This window comes from Ailuropoda melanoleuca, chromosome 16 (assembly GCF_002007445.2).
Source record: "Ailuropoda melanoleuca isolate Jingjing chromosome 16, ASM200744v2, whole genome shotgun sequence".
Classification (NCBI taxonomy): Eukaryota; Metazoa; Chordata; class Mammalia; order Carnivora; family Ursidae; genus Ailuropoda; species Ailuropoda melanoleuca.
This window is the reverse complement of record NC_048233.1, coordinates 20,480,211-20,498,005: the sequence shown is the minus strand read 5'-3', so window position 1 is coordinate 20,498,005 and position 17,795 is coordinate 20,480,211. Positions and strand designations below refer to the sequence as shown.

Below are 17,795 nucleotides of genomic sequence, written 5' to 3'. Positions count from 1 at the left end.
GGGGTGGGGGGTGGGTTGGGTTGGGGGAGCAGGGAGTTTCACCAGCATCTGAGCTCCCGCTTTGGAGAAGGGAAACCCATATGGGGTCATTTTGATTGAGGATGCAGTTTTCAATAAGCACCCACAAAGGAAGTAGAGTCCCAAGATTTATCAGATCCTAGAATTGAGGGGGTGCAATGAGCTGGAGGAAGGGCAGTCCTCTGTTCCCAGTCATGAATGAGGAGGAGATCCAGAGCAGGTGGCAAGCACCTATTACTTGTAAGGTGGTTGGAGCACAGGTCACTAACGTTTTTCGGGCTTGACTGTAAGTGATTATTTCAAAAGGTTCCCCAGGAAAAGAAAAGCAGAACTTATGGCGGGGAACCTAAACTTAANGGAATCCTAAACTTAAGTTCTTATCTAAATGTCCAGACTGTGGCTGTGAGCAGGGTTATCACACTGTAAAATGTTTAGGCAGCAACTCAGAAAAACAAAAGTTTTTTCTTAAAAGTTATTTTTCTCATCACAGTTATAAATCATCTTGGAAGTGATGCTGACTGTGTGTAATTAATGCAATTTCTTTGATGGAGTCGATAGATTTCTAATAAAATTCAGTACTTTTTAGCTTTTCATTCTACTTTGGCTCTCTTGGGAATGTGTGACCTTGGGCAAGCTGCTTAACCTCTCTGTTCCTTTGTTTTGTTATCCGAAAAATGGTATATAATATGCTACCCTACTTCCTAAGTTTGTGATGATAAATAATTGAGATAATTTTTGTAGAATCCATATCCATCCCCACCTGGCTGGTGAGATGACAGGATGCTTGTTCCCACCTAGAAAGAGTCTAGACTTTGAGGCCGCAGAAAATCAGGTTTTGATCGTGATTCTGTCATTACTAACTTTGTGACCTTGAAAAATTTACCTTGGTCTCTCTGAGCCTTAGCTGTGGGTGGCAGTACTTACCTTAAGAGGATTAGATGTTGAATTATTGCTAATTATTAAGCTGTAATGATGAGAAAAGCCGCTTCCTGGGGCACATCTGATGCCTACTACTTGTACTTTCAGTAATGGAATATCTAATGCAATGTGACCTTATGACACACTCTTCCTCCATAGTGTTAGCACTAAGGTTGCTGTAAAATGGCCAGTAGAATTTTAAGGAAGAGAACAGAGCTCAGCCATAAATCACCTGTTCATTCATCCACATTAAAAATGCCTGTTGTACACCAGGTAGGGGCTGGGATACAGCAATGAAAGTTAAGACGTGGTTCCTGATTTTATAAAATTTACAGTCTGTTCTGGTGTCATTAGTTAAGTTAGTAAGAAATTGAGTAATGTCGTGTTCCAAGGGCTACGGTTGGTCTGTTTCAGATAATTATGCTGAGTTTCGAAGTGATTGATTTTCTCCCTCTCTGTTGGACTGTCTTCTCACTGTGGCATTGCATGAGAGGGAAGCAGCCAAGGCTGGAGGAGCTGTGTCACTCCTTTAATTAGGTGCCAGGAGGAAGCTGAAGTGAATTCAGAGTTACATACTCTCTATTATTCAGGGCTTAAGTAACAGAGTACACTACCAGAGATTTCCAAGGGCGTGTAATGAGAACGGGTTTTGGGGAGCAAATTGCTTGTTTCAGTTATTGATACAAAAAATAATATGCATGATTTGATGTCCCCTGTGCTTATTTAAAAAATCTATAGTGTTCATTATTTGTCTGATTTTGGAGGTAATAGATACTGTAGAAAAATTTTTAATGTAGTAAAAAGGAGAAAAATCCACTCATAATTCCATCCCTCAGAAGTATTTCATTGTGAACACTGTTAATTTGTGTGTATTTGTTTGCATATGTGTATTACTAAATTGTATATATTCGTATATTTAGTTTTATATTCTCTTTTATCCTCTCAGTGTTACATCTTTAACAGTTTCTCATATAATTAAATAATTTTTAGCTGCCAAGCTGGTGATAAAATAGCTTTATGATTTTCATTTTGGAAAAACGTTATTTACTCTGAATTTTTAAAATGTTACCGATTTGGAACAAATTACTTTCTTCCAAAGGATCCTTATAAAGGATATCATATTCGCATGCTAGATTTTTTCTTTAAAGTATTTCTTCATACATTTGGTAAATACTGAGCATGGGAAATCAAAAAGCTTCTTTAAAGAGTTCTGCTTTCTCAAAGTTGGCATTCAAATGACAAGAACAGCACTTTGTAAAAGTAACTGACATTTAATCACCTAGAGACAAAGGTTGCTAATATTTTGGTATGTAGTCTTCCAAAACATTCAGTGCTTCCTCTGTGTGTGTTTATGAAGCAAAATATAATGAATTTGACAATATGACAACATATTGTAAATATTTTAAATGATATATGTAGCTCTACGTCATCCCTTTTTATTCTTTATTTTTAAAAAAATTTTTTATTTAAATTCAGTGTAGTTAACATATACTGTGTTATTGGTTTCAGGGGTAGAATTTTAGTGATTCATCAGTCTTATATAATATCCAGTGCTCATTACATCAAGTGCCCTCCTTAATGCCCATCACCCAGTTACCCCTTCCCCCCATCCACCTCCCCTCCAGCAACCCTGTTTGTTTCCTAAAGTTCAGTGTCTCTTATGGTTTGCTTCTGTCTCTATTTTCATCTTATTTTATTTTTCCTTCCTTCCCCTATGTTCATCTGTTTTGTTTCTTAAATTCCACATATGAGTGAAATCATACGGTATTTGTCTTTCTCTGACTTACTTTGCTTAGCATAATACCCTTTAGCTCCATCCATATCATTGTAAATGGCAAGATTTCTTTTTTTTTGATGGCTGAGTACTATTCTGTTGTATATAGTACCACATCTTCTTTATCCCTTCTTCTGTTGATGGACTCCTGGGCTCTTCCATATTTTGGCTATTGTGGACATTCCTGTTATAAACATTTTGTGCATGTGCCCCTTCAAATCACTATGTTTGTATCCTTTGGATAAATACCCAGTAGTGCAATTGCTGGGTCATAGGGAAGCTCTATTTTTAACTTTTTGAGGAACCTCCATACTGTTTTCCAGAGTGGCTGCACCAGTTTGCATTCCCACCAACAGCGTAAGAGAGTTCCCTTTCTCCACATCCTCACCAACATCTGTTGTTTCCTGAGTTGTTAATTTTAGGCATTCTGACTGGTGTGTGGTGGTATCTTGTTGTGGTTTTGATTTGTATTTCCTTGGTACTGAGTGATGTTGAGCATTTTTTCATGTGTCTTTTGGCCGTTTGTATACCTTAGTCCTTTTTAATGGCTAGAAGTTTTTCCTTTGTTAGGATAGTTAATGATTTATTTAACTAACCCACTATTTTGGATATTCATGTTGTTGCAGTTTCTCACCTTTGTAAATAATGCTGTGATGAACATCTTTGTGTATACATCTTAAACATTTAATCTGTTTATTTTCTTAGTATAAATTTCTAAAAGTAGTTTCTTGACCTTTTTTCTTTTTTTTTTTTTTTCTCCTTTTCTTTCCTCTACTGTCAATTCTTATAACTGGCTTCTTTGGTTGTTCATAGAAAATCTTCAACTTTGGCTAAGGGCAGATTTGAGTTTTTCTCCATTTCAGTTTGGAAGGTGATTGCATAAGTAGAATACAATGATTGTTCACATGAAATGATGAAATTCTCCTTTCAGAATTTTCAAGAGGCAGAAGCAACTAGGAAAGATTCCCATACAGTGGGATGTGTGCAGTGACAGTCCCCCCATTGAGCACTGTGGAGACTTCCCTATGAGGAATTTATTTAGTGCTCTGGAAGATGTGCCTTTGTCTGTCGTGATTATTCTCTTCATTACAGAACAGTTGATAACTAGCTCAGTGTTTCATTCTTGTTTAAAAAGAAATGCCTTTATGGGACCATTTGTACTGTTTTCTAGGATTTAAGCAATTAAAAACTGTAATTTAAAAAGGAAGTTTACCTTTTCCTCATGACAAGGTAGTGATTTCAAAGAAAAGGATTAATGTCTTGAATAAAAAAAATAAAACAATTATATGTTATGACTGTTATTTTAAGGGTCACTTTCCTATTTACTCAAATTGAAAGTCTTGGGGGGGTGCCTGCGTGGCTCAGTCAGTGGAACATCTGCCTTCAGCTCAGGTCAAGGTCTCAGGGTCCAGGGTTCGAGCCCCATGTTGGCTTTTGGCTTGGCGGGGAGTCTTCTTCTCCCTCTGCCCCTGCCCTCTGCTTATGCTCTTTCTCTCACTCTCTCGCAAATGGATGAATAAAAATCTTTGAAGAAAAATGAAATTGGAAATCTTGGGCTTGAAAGTAGAACCGATCATATCCACCTGCATGGAGGGTAGGAGTACAGTAGAAAGGCACAGAAATCCCCTGATGATATTTTGTTGGGTTGGTTTTTCGGAAGTTGAGTGTTGGTGATTGATTGTGTTGACACTGGACTAAGCCATCTCTATCCTGTGTCCTTCTCCTCCTTTGCACCTGTTTGAAGCAGCTATACATACTGATGCTTTGGTGCTTTAGGGTCAGACGTTGAGTCTTGTTTATATTTGTCTGCCTCTGATCCTTCATCACAGTCTTGCTGACTCTCTAACAAGTACTTGTTTTATGAATGAAAACATTACATTTTCTGCAAGGCCTATAGATAGCTGTCTCAATAACTTCAGGGGTAGTTCCATTTATTACCTAATATCGAGACTCCATGCTGTTAATATTCACTACCAATTCATTTGTTCACTCCTTTACTCATTCCTTTTCTCAACACATAACTATTCAGTGCCTTCTGTGTGCCAGGCACTCTTGTCTTGCTAGGTGCTGAGAATCAAGTAGTTAGCCAGGAAGACATGGGCCTTCCCTTCATAGAACGGATAAGCACACATCATATATTATAAAAAAGAACAGTGATAGTCTCCAAAAAAAAAAGATCTCTGAACTCCTTTTTATGGAGGAAAAACAAGCCCAGGTTTAACTTCACTTTCACAATTTAGCTGTGTCTGTGTTTGGGCCAAAATCCCCCCTCTGGTCCACTCTGTTTTTGGCTGCATAGTGATCATGAGGCCAGAGCCCTGTGTACGTTTAGTGCTATGATATCTTTTTTTTTTAATATTTTATTTTTTATTTATTTGACAGAGAGAGAGATAGCCAGTGAGAGAGGGAACACAAGCAGGGGGAGTGGTGGAGGAAGAAGCAGGCTCCCAGTGGAGGAGCCTGATGTGGGGCTCGATCCCAGAACGCCGGATCACGCCCTGAGCCAAAGGCAGACGCTCAATGACTGAGCCACCCGGGCGCCCCTAGTGCTATATCTTTTGATTCTGGTTAACTTATGCAACACGTGAAATATTAAGAGAGGAAAAAGCCCTTTAAAAAATTCCTAAAAGATACATGAGTCCATGGGGGAAAGCAAAGCCCAATTACCGGTAGAATGAAAGAGACCTGGAGGCAGGCTGGCTTGGATGGGGATTGTTTACTTTGTATGCAGCTGATCTTTTTTGAAGATTTGTTTTTTTAATTCAACAGAGAGAGAGAGAGCGCGTGCACATGAGTGGTGGGGAGAAGCAGAGGGAGAGGGAGAAGCAGACTCCTCACTGAGCAGGGAGCCCAATGGCGTGCTCCATCCCAGGACCTTGGGATCATAACCTGAGCTGAAGGCAGGAGCTTAACCAACTGAGCCACCCAGGTGCCCCTGTAAGCAACTGATCTTGACTCAACTAGCCACCCTGCCATAGTAAAGGAGAGGGAGTTTGACAGGAGGGGGAGGGGCTAGAAATAGAAGGCTGTGGATTAAAGAGTCTCAATTTGGGGCAAAAACACAGTCATTTTATTTTTCCTAATAACTGCTCCAGCCATGCCATGATAGCCCTAACTCCTGACCCACGCTTCCCGCCTCACTTAGCTGGCTCTAATGGGTCTTTGGCCAATGTGGCCAAATTTTATCAATTTTTGTAAATCTTGATTATTGAGATAGTGTATTCTGGTGCTTAGCTCGGTTTTGTTTATTTTAATTAATTAATTCCTTTAAGATTTATTTATTTATTTTAGAGAGAGAGAGAGAGCATGAGTGGGAGGGGCAGAGGGAGAGGGAGAGAAAATCTCAGACTCCATGTTGGGTGCAGAGCCCCATGTGGGGCTCGATGTCATGACCCTGACATCACGACCTGGGCTGAAACACCACTAGGTTCCCCTCAGTTTTAGTTATTTTAAAGCACATTGAAAACTCCTGTGACTACCATCTCTGCCTGCTTTGGCTCTACCCGAACATCCAGGAGCATGTAGTATAAGCGTGAAGGGCCTTTTCTGAGGCAGAGCCCCACTCTGTCCCCTGCTAGGAGCTCTGTCTTCCCCAGTGGGCAGGGAAGACATGAATATTCACAGTCCCTTTTCTCTGTTAATCATTGCAGCTTCTCAGGTGAATCCTAACAGGCTGCCCACCTCTTCTAAGGGCGGACTGGCCTGGCTCCTTCGCCTAGTGGGCAGCCTTCTTGGGTGGACTGCTGGTAAGCACTCCATCCACAGGCAGCTCCCCGTTCTTGCCACCCCGAAGGGATTTTTACAGCCCACTGCCTCCCTATCTCTTTCCGTTTCTGTTTCTTCTTTCCAGCGTTGCCCTTAAAAGTAAAAGTTATTTTACTAGCAAAAATGGGTTTATTTGGGAATAGTGGAAAATTGCAATTTGGAAAAAGCAAGGGATGGCTGAAACCATAGGCTAGGCCAATAAAGGAGAGGAGCGTTATTTTATGGAGAAGGAGGAAGTCGAGGGGCTGTTCTGAAGGAAAATCCGTTGGAGAAAGGCAAGAGGTCAGGGTGATGACGGTTTCCCATTGGCTGAGTTGCAGGGGTAGTTGATTTCTTGTAACAGGTGCAATGTACATCTATTCTTGTTGGGAACTGTAATTGATGATCCCTGTCGATTCTTCTGCTGGGGGAGGGTCTATAATTGAGAATTCTTGAGGTAGAGTGGTACGGTGCGAGGGCTCCCCCTTCTGGCTTCCTGACTCCATCGTAGTGAGGTTTTCCTTGGTTAAGTTTCACACAAGATAGCACAAGGCCAGCACAGCACCAGCGCAGCAAACAGCCCAAGCGTAAAAAATGCCTTGTCCATTTATTGCAGACCTTCATTGTCTTTACAAGTGATTCTGTTTGAACGTCCCCCACCCCTCTTCTTCCTTGTTGGCAGGGAGGGAAGGCACTTGCTCTACAGGGGTGGAGAGGCAATAGCCTCATGAAAAAACATGGCACTCCCAAGTCTGTGCCTTTCTCCTGGTCCTGCTCCAGTGTGAATCAGCTGTATGGTGATAGGACTGCTTCACGGTCTAGTACCATTTAGAGAACCCGTAGAGAGGTGGCTGACTCCAACTTCTGACAGCTTTGAAAAACCTCATATTTTGTTATATTTATTTCCTGGGTACGTTTTTGTACTCCCGCAAAATTCAGTCATACTGTTTCTTAAATGATCCCTGTGGGCCCCAGAAATAGGGAAATGCTCAACTGGGTCAGTTCACTTTCATATTGAGCAGGTGACCAAGGTTTCTTATCAAACAGGGTGCTCAAGACCCCCCAGCCTCCTGTTTTGGGGACTTACCACAAATGTCTCCAGTTGTCACCATGCCATTTAGAGTCACTCTTCTGCCAATTCTTCCTCGTTTCCTTTTCTTTCTGCTCAGGAAGCTTGGAGGCACACCGCCAAGTATGCTGGCTAAGCAGACTCCAGCTGGGGAATGTTATCCCTTTGGGCAGGCACTCTCAGTCTTGATTTTCTTGGGTGCGCCCTCTTCTTCAGGGAAAGGAAGAAGGGCCACTCCTCAATAGGTTCCTCTCACTCCTAATTTCCCTTTATGTTGACCAGGGTTGGAGGGTGGCTGTGTGGGGGGGCTAGATTCAAATCACCGCCACCCCGAAACTGCTTGGGGGCCGGCCACATACCCAGTTGCCCTCTCAACTCAATGAAACATACTTAGCAGCTGTGTCTCCTGCTTTGGATTTAAACCATGATTCCAGCATAAAATCCCACTGAACATCCTGTTACAAAAGGAAAGAACCAATAAAGAAGCCAGAAAATTGCTCCTAGAGCATCAAATTTCAGGATTTATAATTTTTAAGGAGTCTAAAAAAAATTCTCTTTGGGCTTTTAGAATAGAGATGATCTGTGGAAACTTAAGTTCATATTGAATGAACGTTTGTTGAGCACCAGTTATGTGCAAGTACTATGCTAGATCTTTCATGTGCAAAATATCAGTCCATCTAACTCTTGGTTTTAAAATCAGCTCCATTTTTTAGGCAATAATGATGATATTTTTAGTAGTATAGTTGTTATATATTTTGTATCTGCCATATGCCAGGCACTATTTTAAGCACTTTACACAGTGTTATCATTTGGCATTCACAAATACTCTGTGAGGGAGATATTATTATCCTTATTTTACAAAGAATCAGGCTGTAATTATTTCTTTAAGGCCATTTAGATTGTAGGTGGTGCTGACAGCTAGCATTTAATGAGTGCTTACTATGTGTCAGACCCTCTTTTAAATACTTTATGTATGTTAACGTCATCATAACAGCCCTGTAAGATAATCTGCCCCCCCCCACCGAAACCACACAAGTTTATTATTTTATCTTTCTGTAGGATAGAAGTTTAACATGAGTCTCAGTGGGTTAAAATCAAAGTGTCAGCAAGCTGCATTCCTTTCTGGAGGCTCTAGAAGAGGATCCATTTCCTTCCTCCTCTGGGTTGTTGGCAGAATTCACTTCCTTGTGGTTGTATGATGGAGGTGGCCATTTCCTGACTGGCTGCTAATTGAAGGCTGGCCTCAGCTTCTAGAGGCCTCCCTCATTACTTGGCTCATGAATCCTTTCTTCCTTCTTAAAAGCCCCCAAGAGCAAGTTGGGTCTTCTTTTTTTTTTTAAAGACCTAATTTTTCTAGAGCAATTTTAGGTTCACAGCAAAATTAAGAGGATGCTACAAGGATTTCCTGTATACCCCCAGCCCTACATATGCATAGCCACCCCCATTATCAAAACCTCCCCCAGAACGGTGCCTCAGTTGATGAACCTACATTGACACATGATAATCACCCAAAGTCTATAGTTAATCTTTTTACCCTTGCTATTGTTCCTTCTAAGGGTTTGGACAAATGTGTAATGACATGTATCTATCATTACAGTAACATACAGAGTGGTTGCATTGCCCTGAAAATCCATTGTGTCCCACCTATTCATCCTCCTTTCTGCCCCCAGCCCTGGGCAACCACTGATCTTTTTAGTGTTTCCATACTTTTGCCTTTTCCAAAATGCCATATAGTTAGAATTGTATAGTATGTTGCCTTTTCAGATTGACTTTTTTCTCTTAGTAATAAGCATTTATGTTTCCTTTATGTCTTTTCATGGCTTGATAACTCACTTTTTTTTTTTTTTTAAGCGCTGAATAGTATTGCATTGTATGTACCACAGTTCCTTTATCCATTCATCTACTGAAGGATGTCTTGGTTGTCAGGGCTTCAAAGTAAATCCTGATGCCGCCTTATATCGTAAGGTCTTAATACAAAGGAAAGAATCTCAAATGGGAAAATTTCAGTCTATGAGAGTGAATTAATTCTTGCTGTATTTGACTGTTGTTAATATCCAAGACTGTTTTTCTATTTACTCCTCAGGGATCCTGCAAATAAAGCAGTGGGCTTAAGTCATAGGCAAGGTGTCTCTTTCCTTATTCTTTTTTGCTGACATCTTGGATTCATCCCAGTGGCTTAATTTTAGAGGTTTTTGGGGCTCTCCTATCTAACTGTCATAGCCTGCTTGGTTATTTCCCTTTTATATCTGTGAGATGGATGCCAGCAAATTATACAAACTATGCCATGGTCGGGGGACTCAAACTCAAACAACTGTGAGAAACAGGAATGGAACAGCCACTGTTGGGAGACTTTTTCTGTGTTACCTAAAAAAGGAAGTTCTTCTTTGTCTTTTCTCCATTGTTGAAATCCCCAGAAACTTTTCTTTTGAATTCAGTCAATGTCTCTGAAATGGAATCTCTGTGGCAATATTTTGAATTATTCTGAAAGATAATGTAGAGGTCTAATTTCTGTTAGAAGTGCAATTTCTGTCTTTGGAAAATTCTTTATAAGGTAATGCATTCTTATTGTAAACATTAAAACTTTATACAGGTGTGTATTAAGCAAGCATAAAAGTCTTCTCAATCTCTTTCCCTAGAGGTAAACAATGTTAATGTTTTGAAATTATTCCAGGACAGTAGGCATAAACTAGGACTATTTCAAACTAACCAGGATATATAATTCCCCTACTGTATATGAGTTTTTAAAAACCTGTATCTATAGAAACATCTAGTTACACTCCTCGTATATATTACATATAGTGATAGCTTCTAAAATGGCTCCTAATGATCCCCACCTCCTGGTATCCATGTGCCATCCCCTCCTTTTGAATGCGGGCTCGATTTAGTGACTGACTTCTAGAATGAAATGGACTACTGCAGAAGTGAAGGTATGGCAATTCTGAGATTAGATTTATAAAGATGGTGGCTTCTATTTTGTGTGCTCTCTCTCTCTATTGGGTCACTTGTTCTGGGAGAAGCCAGCTGCCATGTTGTGAGACACTCAGGAAATTTGGGCTGAGGTAAGGCACTGGTAAGGAACATGTGGTAAGAAACTGAGGTGTTTGGTCCACAGCCAGCAAGGAACCAAGGCCACCAACAGCCACATGAATGAACTGAGAAGTGGACCGTCCAGCTTTAGTTGACTGCAGTTCCCAGCCGATAGCCTGAATGCAAGTTCACAAGAGACCCTGAGCCAGAACCATCTAGCTAAGGCACTCCTGACCCTCAGAAACTGCGTTAGAAAATAAATCTTTGTTGTTTGAAGCTGCTGAATTTTGGAGTAATTTGTTACATAGTAATGGATAACTGACGTATTTTTAAGTAATAATCAAATCACATAAAAATCGTTTTTGGGGACGCCTGGGTGGCTCAGTCGTTAAGCATCTGCCTTTGGCTCAGGGCGTGACCCCGGTGTTCTGGGATCAAGCCCCACATCAGGCTCCTCCACTGGAAGCCTGCTTCTTCCTCTCCCACTCCCCCTGCTTGTGCTCCCTCTCTCGTTGGCTGTCTCTATCTCTGTCAGATAAATACATTAAAAAAAAAACTTTAAAAAAAAATCGTTTTTGACAACATCCTCTTTTTGCTACCGACAACATATGGGTCAGTAGATACCTCATTTAGTATGTGTGGCACAAGGAAAAATTATCTCATTTTTTAAAAAAGATGGAGAGAATATGAAATTCCATTTTATGGTTGACCATAGGATTTTACTTTTCTTTATTTTTTCAAATGGGAAATGGCTTGACAAACATCCTGGAATACGTTTTTCTGCTTCTGTAATTATCGTTACATGATAGCTCCTTAAAGGGAAAATTTCAGGGTCATGAAACAACACATTTAATTTTAAAATTGATGTTTATGAATTGTCTTCCAATTGAAGTCTTCTCTTTTGTGACCAAGAGCCTGTTGGCTGTTCTAATACAGAATATAATTAACCTTAAAATGTTTTGCTAGGTGCCTGGGTGGCTCAGTCTGTTAAGCATCTGCCTTCAGTACAGGTCATGACCCCAAAGTTCTGGGGTCGAGCCACTCCTTGCTCAGCAGGGAGTCTACTTCTCCCTCTGCCCCCCACCGTGTTCTCATGCTGCCTCTCACTCTCTCTCTCTCAAATAAATAAATAAAATCTTGAAAAAATGTTTTGCTAATATATAGGTGAAAAATTTTAATTAATGAGACTGAGCTTCATTTTACTTTTTTATTATTATTCCTGAAGATTTCCTCTCCTCTGAAGGGCACTTCTAGGTCTTTTGTTGCCTGTTTTCTTCTTGAGTTGTTCATCTCTTCCTTTCTGATACCCAATGTGTCCTTTGTTAAAGGACCGTGGCTCTTTACCATATCTGTGGCACATATTTTTCCCAGTTTGTCTTTTGTCTTATGTTTAAGTTTATAATTTTTTTTGTGTGTGAAGACTTTTAAAATAATCAGTAGTCAACTTCATCAGTTTTTTCTTTTATGGCTTTTGAACCTTTGTGTCATGATTCCTGCAGCCCAGGATATTTTCATCTAGTATTTTTATGATTTAATTTTTTTACACTAAAATTTCTGACCTATCTATGATTTTAGTATAATGAGGGAGAGATCCAGTATTTTCCCTTTATCTTCTAGTATCATTACCCAACAACAAAACAAAAATCTTACCTCCTTCCACTCATTTGAAATACCAAGTTTACCCATGCTATATAATCCTATCTGTGTGGGTCAATTTTGGAAGTCCCCCTTTTCTTCTGTAGCTTTATCCGATTAGTTCTATTCTACAGCCATACTGTATCAATTACTGTAGCTTTACACTATATTTTAATATCTCATAAGGCCAGTGTTTTTTTGCCAGAATTTTCTTTGTAATTCTTTCATATTTTCCTCCTAGGTACAATTGAAATTGCTTTTCAAGTTCAGATGATTTCTGTTGATATTTTTATTTGAATTTCATTAATTGATACATTATTACAAAATTGAAACTTTCTAGCCAAGAATAATATGTTTACTTAAATATTAAATCCTTGTTTTATTTCCCTAAGCAGAGTATATAGTTTTTTTCTTTTAGATTTTGCTCAGTTCTTATTGAGATTACTCCTAGATATTTTGTTTTTGATGCTTCTATTTTTATACCAAGAAGTATCTTGTTTTCATTATTATTTCTGTGATTATTGTTTATATATAGGAAAGTTATTAATATTTATTTATAGGAAGCCACCTTATTTAAGTTTCTTAGTGTAGTTTTTTTTCAGTTTATCCTCTTGGGTTTTCCAGATATGCACTTCAATATTAGGATCTTATACCTAGTGACGATCTGTTCTCTTTTCTAGTGTTTACTTCTTGTGTCTTGTGTTTTTTAATGGGCATGCTTTCAGCATTTCTTCAAAGAATTCAGTGCTGGATTTCTTTTGTCTTCCTCTTCTCTGTCTCTCTTCTGTTGAATCTTAACTTCTCATCAGTTTCTAGCTCTGTGACTTGGGCAAGTTACTGACATGAAGAAAAGTGGAGCTTAGAGAAGTACGGAGTGGCTGAGCTAGGATCAGACTCAGGAGTTTCTGGCATCAATGCTCACACTCATCTTATTTTATTTCCTTCTTTTTCCTTCTTTTTTTATTTGCCTTCTTTGTTTATTTTATATTCCTTCTTTATTTTCCTTCCTTTTTTTCCTTTCCTTTCTTTTCCTTTCCTTTCCTTCTTCCACCCCCCTTTCTCTTTCTTCTGTCTCTTTCTCCCTCCCTCCTTGTCCCTTCCCTCTCTCTCTTCCTTCCCCTGCTAATTGTTTATGGATCCTCTAAATCTAATCACCAGATCTCATCCCAGAATGCATCCTGTTTTAGTAGTTGGTGGAAATCTGCAATTGATACAGTAAGCATCTAGGTATACTATATGGCAACTGGAAGCAAGGTATGATGGATGTCTTGACTTTAAGAACAGCAGATTTCATCATGTAACATTGCCTATCTATGAGAGGGTTTATTTTTTGGAGGCAAGGGGCTTCCTGAATTGGTTTATAACCACTTTCATCTTTTCCAGATTATTCAAACTTTGTAATTTCTTCACTACTACAAGAATTCTTGCTGCATATTCTCTTGTCCTTCAGTACCATAAGGTCCTCAGTTTGACAGGAAACACAGCTCACTGTGAGAGGCTTAAATCAAATGACTCTGGTTTCTGGAAATGTCATTACTTTAGAAGGAGCACAGGAGGGAGGGAAGGAAAATAGTTTAGATTTTTGTGGAAAAAAGGAAAGCAAAAGGCAAAATAGAAGCTCTCCTCGAAAGAGAGGAAACAGTGATAGGTTTAAAAAGCTGGTATGTGTTAATTTTGCTATATTTTCTCCACAAGAACCTTACTTCTGAGGAAGATTTGTTGTTCTAAACTAAGCCTTTTGTTCATGAGGCAGGTCTATCTTGGGTGGTTGGATGGGGGTGGGTAAGGAGTAGGAAAAATGACAAAAATAAGAACCTCTTTACTTACAAGTGGTAGAATTTACAGCTCTATTTAGCACATCTTTTTTTATTCAACAGATCATTGTTGGGTCCTACTATGATGATAGCTTTGAGGGGAGGATACAAAGAAAGGGTAAGGCATTGTCCGTGATCTCCAGGTGCTTTTAGCCAGTGGGTCAGACAACTAAGTAATGGTACTTGGGAGTAGAGAAGAGTGCTAAACTTACTCCTGAAGGATGAATGGTATTTGAATCAGCAGAGAAATAGTAACGGCACATGCTGAGCCTGGGAGAGACAGCATGAGAAATGGTTTTGTTTGTAAGTTAGTGCTGAATGGCTGGCTTCAGCAGAATAATGTGGGTGTGAGACTGAAAGAAAATCTTGAGCAGTTAAGATGAGGTTCAATAAAAGTTTGTGAGCTACTGGAAGTTCTTTGGTATGGAAGTAACTTGATAACTGTGATTAGGAGCACAGATCTGGCAGTGGCATGGGGCAGATTGGCAGAGGCCGGGACAGGAGTTCAGAGGCAGTCATGCCAAGAGCCCCATGGAGAGTGCAGACAATGGGACTAGCATAGAATGAGCAGATCTCAGAGACTCAGCAGAAAACCCTTTAGATTAAAAAATGTTTTAGTAGAGTTAATGCTACACAAGGAGGAAGATACACAATATATATGATTTGAGCCTCAAGCACTCCCATTCAGAACTGGACTGACAGGCAGATTTGACATTTTCGATGTACTCTCATCCTGAATACATCCATCAGTTGTGGAATCTGGGCTGAAATGGCATTTTTTTTTTCCTGTCAGTTGAGCCAATTACCATTTTATTTTTTTATCCTTAAAGTTTTTTTTCAGTTTTTAGAGGAAGAAGCAGGCTTCCAGCGGAGGAGCCCGATGTGGGACTCAATCCCGGCACGCCGGGATCACGCCCTGAGCCGAAGGCAGACGCTCAGTGACTGCACTACCCAGGTGCCCCTTTAGATGGGATTCTTAATGTGTTCCCATAATGCTTTTATCAGTTATATGTTGAATTATCTTCAAGCAGTCCTGCAGTAGATGCCCCAGTGAGTGAAGAGCCAAAGCGATCACCGTGACGGCATAAGTAGAGGAAAAGGTTAAAAGCCTGTTAGAAAACATACTGGCTGGCTTCCTTCTCTTCTTTGATAACAGGAGATAACTGTATTTGAGCTTTTTTTGATTACTCAAGACCTATAATGAATGCTGGTACTAATGAGCGTGAAGGAGGGAGAGGGAGGGTGTAAGGCTAGGCTACTTTGTCAGTTCCTCTGTTTTAGTCTGTTTTGCAGTGGGTATTCGTGCACCTGGTAGGACTGAGCTAGTAGGGGTCTGGATAGATGGGAGAGGCGTACTTCCTGGCATACATATTCTCTTCCTTTACTCTTCCTCAGATAAACCAACTCAATGCTTTAAGGACCACAGAGTGCTTATTCTAGATGTCCCCCTTGCCCTGCAGCACACTAAAACATAGACACATACACACATGGAGCAAATACAACCAAAATACTTTTTCAGTAGACAAACATTTAAAGAATGAAAATCTCTAAATTTGCAATATGAGCAGCTAGCAAGGTGTAAACAGAGCATATCTACTTGTGCCAGGTATCTGACCACCAACGGATGAGCCCATATGCCTAAGATACCTTCCCACTGGCACCACATGCCTTTGGCTACATGGACATCCCAGCATATTCCAGATATAAAAGCACCTGTGTGAGAAGCTTAAAGCGTACTTACCATAAAAATTGTCAAATTGAGCTTATGCACAAATGAATCCATTCTGGTACAATTTTGTGTGTATTCCAATGATTCTATTTTGTTGTTGAACATCAGGGGTATTTGGCTTAGTTGTCTAGGTTCACTGCAGTAGGGTGACATTTATGGACAAGTGGTTACCCAAACCCTTTGGCACAGGCTGGAATTCTCTTGCTTCTTATTTTCAGCTCCCTTGGATATTATCCCATTTCTATCCCTGATGCTTTCTCTGTAGAAATAACTCCTTCAAGCATGTGTTCTGTGCTTTTCCTATTTTCTTTGTTGGCAAACTCAAGTGTGTTTATTTGGTGACTTTAACGCACTGAGTCTTGTTGTCCCTCTAAATCATCTAGTATTACTTTATGTTGAAAGATTAATTCAAATATTGACAATAATGATGGCTAACTTTGGGCAATGTGACAGGTTTCATGCAAAGGGACTTAAAATGCATGATCTTACTTAGTTTTCTCTGCTAACCTATGAGATAGGTACAATTTTAGTCTTATTTCCAGTTGAGAGAACTGAGGCTTAGAGTTTATGGGAACATTTCCAAGATCTCTTACATATTAAGAGATAGGACCAGAATTCAAATTCAGGTTAGCTTGCTTCCAAAGCTTACTAATCATGGGCTATTATTATACCAGCACACTTATGGATGAGTCATATTTGAATTGTAAGTAATACAGATAGGTCTCAAATTAAATTTTTTGAAAATTACAGCATAAAATAATTGTCATGCACATACTGATCTCTACGTACCAAACGGTTAGCCCAATAATGCAGTAGAAACTAAAGTTGTTTGCTAACTTAGTCAAAAGTTCTGATTAAAACTTTTAGAGAACCTAAGCATTGCAAAGAATATGGGGTGCTTGGTTTAGCGGTTTTTTGAATTTGCCCATATTGACCACAATGCTTTTTAGAAATTCAAGTATCGAATTACTATTATTTTTTTAGAAGATTTTTTATTTTTATTTACTTATTTGACAGAGAGAGAGAAACAGCCAGTGAGAGAGGGAACACAAGCAGGGGGAGTGGGAGAGGAAGAAGCAGGTTCCCAGTGGAGAAGCCCGATGCAGGGCTCGATCCCAGGACCCCAGGATCACGCCCTGAGCCAAAGGCAGACGCTTAACGACGGAGCCACCCAGGTGCCCCTCAAATTATTTTTTTAAATTAGCTTCCCCCCCATTTCTGTGATGCCTTTACTTGTTTGGCACACCTAATACAAACATAGTCTGCCTTTTGGTTAATCCAACAATGACTAAGGTAATTTATATTTACAAACAAGAGCAGTAGCAATTGAAAATTACAGCCAGTTCCCCACAACACTGATGATGCACTGATAAAACATGTCTTTTCTAACAATTGTGGGAATTTCAAAACTGCATGTGTCAGGCACAAAGGAAACATTGTTACATAGCCAAGTGTTGCACAGCAGCCAGGCTTCTTTGTAAATGTTGAATGACATCCTTGGTAAACTCTACAAATGTGATGATTCTAGTTCTTGAATACTAAATTTTAATAACTCTTAAAAAATTAACTTTGTAGATTGTTAGTAGGTGGTCCTTTGTCACAAATCAAAATCAAAATCTAAGAGACGTGCCCTTCATCAATTATAACTCAAGAAGAGTCTGACTGTCTGCATCCCTTCGTGTCCTGTCAGTAGGACCTGTTGCTTCAGTATCCTGGCCAGAAGCAATCAGGGAAATAGAGGAGGAGGGGAGATTTTAAAGTTGGTTGGTTTTTGTCTGGATTTAGAGGAAAGGGAGGATCTTATTAACCCATTACCTTTGGAGTATCCATTATAATTTATGGAGTATTTCAACTCATCTTGCTTTTCATTTAAGTACTCAAAAGTAGGTGTGGGGTCAGCATCAGCATTTTACAAATGAGCATCAGAGAGAGAAAGTGACTTGCCCAGCATCATACTTGCTAATTCCTCACTTTTTTGAATGTTACTCTTTGCCTTTTTACCTATGGGATTAAGTCTAAATAACTACTACTACTTCTTCTTCTTCTTCTTCTTCTTCTTCTTCTTCT

The 17,795-nt window shown here is 39.6% G+C and overlaps 1 protein-coding gene and 1 long non-coding RNA gene across 2 annotated transcripts in view; one reads left to right on the top strand and one right to left on the bottom strand.

Annotated features, from left to right (window-relative positions):
* Positions 1–17,795, top strand: part of ST8SIA1 (ST8 alpha-N-acetyl-neuraminide alpha-2,8-sialyltransferase 1) — a 144,098-nt gene that overhangs the window by 8,859 nt on the left and 117,444 nt on the right. The window lies entirely within an intron of this gene.
* LOC117796701 overlaps positions 13,124–17,795 on the bottom strand; it is a 4,968-nt gene continuing 296 nt past the window's right edge. The window contains exons 2-3 of the long non-coding RNA XR_004621344.1: positions 17,582–17,585; positions 13,124–13,136 (exon numbers count right to left, since the gene is read on the bottom strand). This is a non-coding gene — a long non-coding RNA (uncharacterized LOC117796701). The remainder of the gene's footprint in view (positions 13,137–17,581; positions 17,586–17,795) is intronic.